We start from the raw sequence: 6,013 nt of genomic DNA, 5'->3' as shown, positions 1-6,013 counted from the left end.
CAACTAAGAGGGTCATCTCACTAACAGCACGTTCCATACACATGTTTCATACTTATAGCATGTACGTGTTTTGCTTCCCTAGCCTTTTTGTAGGATATACTTGACATCTCGCTGGTCTTGCTGTTTTTGTCAGGTTATTATATTGTGCAATGTGTAGTTAACAAACAAGACATCAAAGTATTAAACTCTTAATGTGTATTTCATGTTTAGAATAAACATTGGGGCTGGGGATTTAGCTCAGCAGCACAGCGCCTGCCTGGTCAAGCACAAGGTCATGAGTTCAATTCCTGGTACCAGGGAAAAAAACAAAACAAAACAGGAATAAACATCAACATTGTCACACCAGCTGTGTTACCCACAAAACCTATGTAAGCTATAATGTAAACGCAAACAAGTCTGCCACAGCAATCTTTGCTTCAACTCTCACAGCCAAGGCAGTTTTCACACTTGAAAATTGCATGTTCCAGCCACAAGTATCACACTGATAACGTGTTTTGCGTTCCTGTCCGTTCTTGTAGGGTACAGTTGACATCTTGGTTTTCCTATTATAGTAGGGCTTTGAGATATGCTGCACCTGCCTGCTCACCCGTCAGGTCACCAGTGTGCTCCACAATTTTTGCGTGTAGTTCAACAGAAACATTGTTTTTCCTCTGCCGTAAATGATCTCTTGTGAATTCGTCTGAATCATCTAAGAAAATTTCTCCATGGTATCTTGCTGCACTTATTGTAGACTATCAAACTGTTTATGCCACCCGTGTTTAGGACAGAGTAAAAAAGAACCACTGGCCAGTGCTTTGTTTCAAATGACTTAAAATTTTATTTTAAAATTATAAAAATGATACAGAATTTCAAAACAAATTAACAATGGTTGTCAAGTTGCATATTTAAAGTAGTTCAAATTACCAGATATAGGCGTGCAAAATGGAACAACTTGGCATTATTTCAATATAGAAATATCTTAGCTATCTTGTCTGTGTATATATGTATATATATTTTCCTTTTTCTCCTTTTCTCCATCTCAGTTCTGTTCTGTTGAGCAGTTTCTTTCCCTTTCACTATTCTATTGTACCTTTCTATTGTACCTTTTGGATTTTATTTAACTTTAGGGCAACCATACAGTGTTTACACATGCGGGTCTGATTTATTTCACTTCTGAGTATGGTCTCTAGTTGCAGCCATTTACCTATAAAAGCCTCAAGTTTATCTTTATAGCTGAGTGTAATACTCCATCGTATGAAAATACCACATTCCTCATGTGACGGGCATTTGGGTGGTTTCCAAGATTTAGCTGTGACAAATTTGTGCTGCTATTAATATGGGGGCACATACATCACTGTAGTATGGTGTTTTCAGTTCTAGAAAACTACCCAGAAGGGGAATAGTTGGTTTCAATGGAAGCTCTAGTCCTAGTTTTTTTTTTTTTTTTTTTTTTTTTTCTGCATCTTATAATCTGTTCCATTGATCCTTAGGTCTTTTTTTTTTTTTTTTTTTTTTTTTGCAGGAGCAGGGATCTAACTCAGTACCTCGCGCTTGCCAGGCAGGTGCTTATGCCACTGAGCTATATCCTCAGCCCCTAATCCTAGTTTTTTGAGGAATTTCCAGTGGTTGCACCAGCTTACACTCCCAACAGTGGAGGGAAGAGCTCCTTCCCCCCCCCCCCCATAGCCTCACCAGTATTTGCTATTGGTTTGTTTCTTGATGACTGCCATTCTTTCTGGGGTGAGATGGAATCTGTTTTAATTTGCATTTCTTTGAATGACCAATGGTGACTAGTTTTTCATATGTGCCACTTACATTTCTTCATCTGAGAAGTGTATATTCGTCTCAGATGGCCATTCTTAATTGGGTCTTTCTAAAATTTTTTCTAAAGTTCTTTAGATGTTCTAGATGGATGTCCTTTGTCTGAGGAACAGTTGGCTAAAATTTTCTCCCAATTCATGTTTTTTAAACCCTGTTAATGATTTCTTTTGATGTGTGAAAACTTTTCAATAAGATGAGAGCCCAGTTGTTGATTCTTTGAAGTATTGCCTGTGCAGTTTGGTTTTTGTTCAATTTCTACCTACTTTCTCTTTCAGTAGATTTAGTGTTTTAATATTAGACCTTTGCTCCAGTTTGACTTTAGTGCTTTTAGTCTTCATGCAGAAAGCCAGTTTTTGCAGTACCACTTATTAAAGAGTTATCTATCTTCCAGTGGACATGTTTGGCTCACGCAAGGGCATAAGTTCTATGCCATGTTTTGACTCATCACTTTTCCATGAGTTTTTTACCTTCCTACAAAGTACAGCAGACCTGTGAATGCTTTCAGCTCAGCTAGTGACACTCGCTGGCCCAGGGACATTGGCACAACGGTGTCAACTGAGTGGCTGCCTGTGGTTCTAGGGATGCCAGGCTCCAAGCTTCCTAAAGTACCTAGGTACTCTAAGGTCTTGGAACAGCCTGAAGGATGTCCCTCTTTGATCCCTGTCAACACGGCTCACTCCATACTAAAGGCCTCCTGTGTCCCTAGCCTGACCTTCAAGACAGCAGCAGTGCTGAGTCCTTGTCCTTAATGAGAATCAGGAGTGACATCATGCACAGCTCTGCCCACACTCGGGCGTACCCAGAGCACACCCCTATGCGCAGAAGTCTCGGAGCAGTGCTGTGTACTGCACCTGTGCCCGTGAAACCCTGCCCACTCTTCTTGAGGATGGGGTTTACCTTGTGCACTGCGCTGTTACAGGACTGGACCGCAGGATATGCGGGAGCTTTGAATGCTGGGAGCTAAACGCGTCTGAGCAGACTAATTATGCCTTTCCAAAGCTGCATGCTTCTTTTCCAGTCTTGTGTGATATCCGAGGCACCTGTGAACGTCCACGTAAAACAATGGCTTTGCTAACTCTCATCGTGGTCACTGCACCTCTCCTACTATAGGCAACACCAGACTCGGCCTCTTCTGACCAGGCATCAGCTTGCTGCTGTGGCTGCAGAACAGCTGCAGTGCTACTTCAGAGCTGAAGAGAGAAGATTCCCTGTTTTGTAGCCTTTCCTGAGAAATCGCTATGCAAGGTGTGTGCTGCCCCCTGTGGGTCAGAACGGGTACTTGCACTAGTCTCAGCATGGAAGATTCAAGTGTCAGGTAAAGAAAAAGCCCTAAGACGATGTGTTGCATATTTGAGGCAATACCTTGATAATTATACCTTGCCTCAAAAAATCATGTCACTGCTTTGTAGTGCATACAGCTAACTTTTGTGAACTGCTGATGACTTCTAGCTTCTGGAAGGAAACTTGCTGCTAGCTCATTGCCTTCCCTGAGTCTGAGGCTAGATCACTAGCTCCTTTGACCCCTTGTTTGTAGGGGATTGACTTGAACTGGAGGCATGCTACTGCATCAAAGTGGAATCAACCCTGATTGCTACTGAGTCCTGTTCCCCTATGTAAAATGGAGAAACTGCTGACTGCATATAGCAAACCTGCCGCCTTTGTGGCTTGCTCTTTGTGCTTGTAACAGACATCACTAGTTGATCATAGAGCTTGGTGTCCCGTGAGTTGCAGAGATTTTCAGCCTTCCATGTAGCATCCTTGACAACTGCTAGCAGTCAACTGCAGCTCAATATTTCATGTTGTAAAAAGGAAGGTGGCTTCTGATAAGCTTTGATCCCTCCCCCTCTATCCAGCCAGCTCTTGCTGGAACCAGTGGCTCTGTGTGCCCAGCCTGGTAACTTCATATTCGCTCCGCTTCCCTGGAATCCATACTGCGGTGGGAAGAGAAGGAGGCTGTGCTGTGTAGCTGTCTTGCTACAAATTTAGTGTGGGTTATAGGTTAGTGAGACGAACGCCCAAGACAAAATCAAGACTGCCTTGGGTTCTTGGATCCAAGGTTTGGGAAAGCCTAAGCCGCACAGCTGCATATGTGTGAGGCCAGTGTCTTCCACTCCAGCAAACACCTAGGAGCGGACCTAGTTCTGCCCCCTAGACATGTCCCAGGCTGAGGTTTGTTTAATAGTCGTGTCTTAACTGTGAGCCACTCACCTTCTTGGGACTCTGACTTCAGGTTGCTGGGGGTTGTGTGTGGTAGGCGGATGGCTGGCTGCCAGGTGAACAGCCCCCGGGTTGGGCCAGTTGAATGCTTTCCCCTTGAGGGTGGGTGGCCCCAAATGTTTCCACTGAGCCTGCATCCTTCGCCTTTTGTGTCTGTCAGTGCTTACTCTAGAAAAGTTTTAATGCAAGACATACAAAGACGAGCATTTACAAGAATGGCTTCCAATGGCTGTGCAGTATCAGGCGTGGAGCATGCAAAATGTCAGCACAGGGGAGGTCCAAAGGATCCACCTGAAAGCCTGGAGCTCCATGTAGTGTCCCGTGTGAGTCAGTATCGGGAGGCTGAAGAGTCTGTCTCTTGGCTTCCAGTGCAGTGTCCAAGGCAAAGGCGAAGCCTGGAGCTCCTCCTCCGCAGGAAGCGGAAGCCAGCCTGACTTCCTTCATTTCCCTTTTATGCCATTCTGGTCATTCATCTAGCTGGGTCTTCCACACCCAGAACTACGCTGAGCCAATCCTCCTCAAGTTGACAGATCAATTAACTATCACACCCTGGGAACATTCCCCCGATGTACGGGGCCCTCGGTCCTTCAGAGGATACTGCCCTCTGGTCTCCATGTCCCAGGGGGTGGGTAGTGAATTTGAGCGTTTAGGTGTGCTGGAGACCTCAAAACATGTCCCAGGCTAACTGCAGGCCTCTAGTGAACTAGTGATGAGGAAAGTCATTCCCAAGGGTAGTATGATCTGGGCTTTCAGGTTCTGACTGTACAGGTATCTATTACCGCAGGACTTGTTCAGTGTCTGGAATATTCTATCTTGCCTTAACTTGCCAGGTCCCCTAGGGCACAATACCCAACATCCGCAAATTATAGGGGTTTCTCTTGGCTCATAGTGGAAAGAACAGCGTGGTGAAGGGGGGCCTAGACAGAAAAAGCTGCTTATATCATGGACATACCTAGGTGTCTAGGAAGCAGAGTGAAGGTAATAGCAAGGAACAGAGAATAAGCCCTTCTAGGCTACACCCCTGTAACCCACCTCTTGTAACCAGAACTCCCACCTAACAGCACATCTAGTACATAATATATAAAAATATAACCCACTGAGCAGAGAAAACCCCACGATCCAGTCATCTCCCAAAAGCCCTGATTATATAATACGAGGCTTTTGGGGAGGGCACCTAGATGTAAACCATAACTCGTCTTAGATCCAGGTTAGCCTCTGAGGTAGATAAACCACCGAATTTGGACTGGCATCAGTTCTACAGCGACCAAGTTCTTCCAGCTTTCCAGGTATAAAAGGCTGCTAGTTTTAAAAAGTTACAGGTTACAAAAATCCTTCCCAAATCTCTTGAGGCCTGGACGCCATTGCAGTGTGGAGTAACCTCAACAAAGCTGCCTCCCTGCTGTTCTGCCCCTGCTCCGATAGGATGTTCTCCACGAATGCAGCAAAACACTGGGCAGTCACGTGGCCTGTGAAGGGACACTTACACAGGCATGAAAAACGCAAGCCTTGGCCTTGGCGTATGAAGCTACAACCTTGGCTAAATGCTGAAAATCCCCCTCCCCGTATAACCTTCAAAATAACCCATCCTTGGCTCCGCCTTTCAGAAAAATTGATGCTGTGGCAGACTTAGGGACGCTTACCAGGTGCTGCTATAAGAGGGTGGAGAAGTGAGAAATGAAGGTAGCAATCGATTTGGAAGTAGAGTCCCTCGGGCCTGCTGTCCCGCTCTTGGGAGCTGCCAACGCCAGCAGGAACTCGCCTTGGGTTGAAGGTCTGCTCTGCTGGTCTTACGTGAAGTGTGGGTTGGCCTTGTTTCCGGAGCCTATTGCTAAACACAGGTTCACGACCTTTGGGGCGGAGATCGCCTCTGTCCACGGTGATGGGTGGATTGGTGCTGGCTTACATCCGGGCAACACTTGCATTCTCGGGGAGAACCCACTTGTTAGTGGGAGCACGAGCAGGGGCTGTGGTCTGTGTCTGGGGTCACAACTCGGAG

This window comes from Chinchilla lanigera, unplaced genomic scaffold (genome assembly GCF_000276665.1).
Source record: "Chinchilla lanigera isolate Chin_1 unplaced genomic scaffold, ChiLan1.0 scaffold00085, whole genome shotgun sequence".
Lineage (NCBI taxonomy): Eukaryota > Metazoa > Chordata > Mammalia > Rodentia > Chinchillidae > Chinchilla > Chinchilla lanigera.
Note: the sequence above shows the minus strand (reverse complement) of the source record.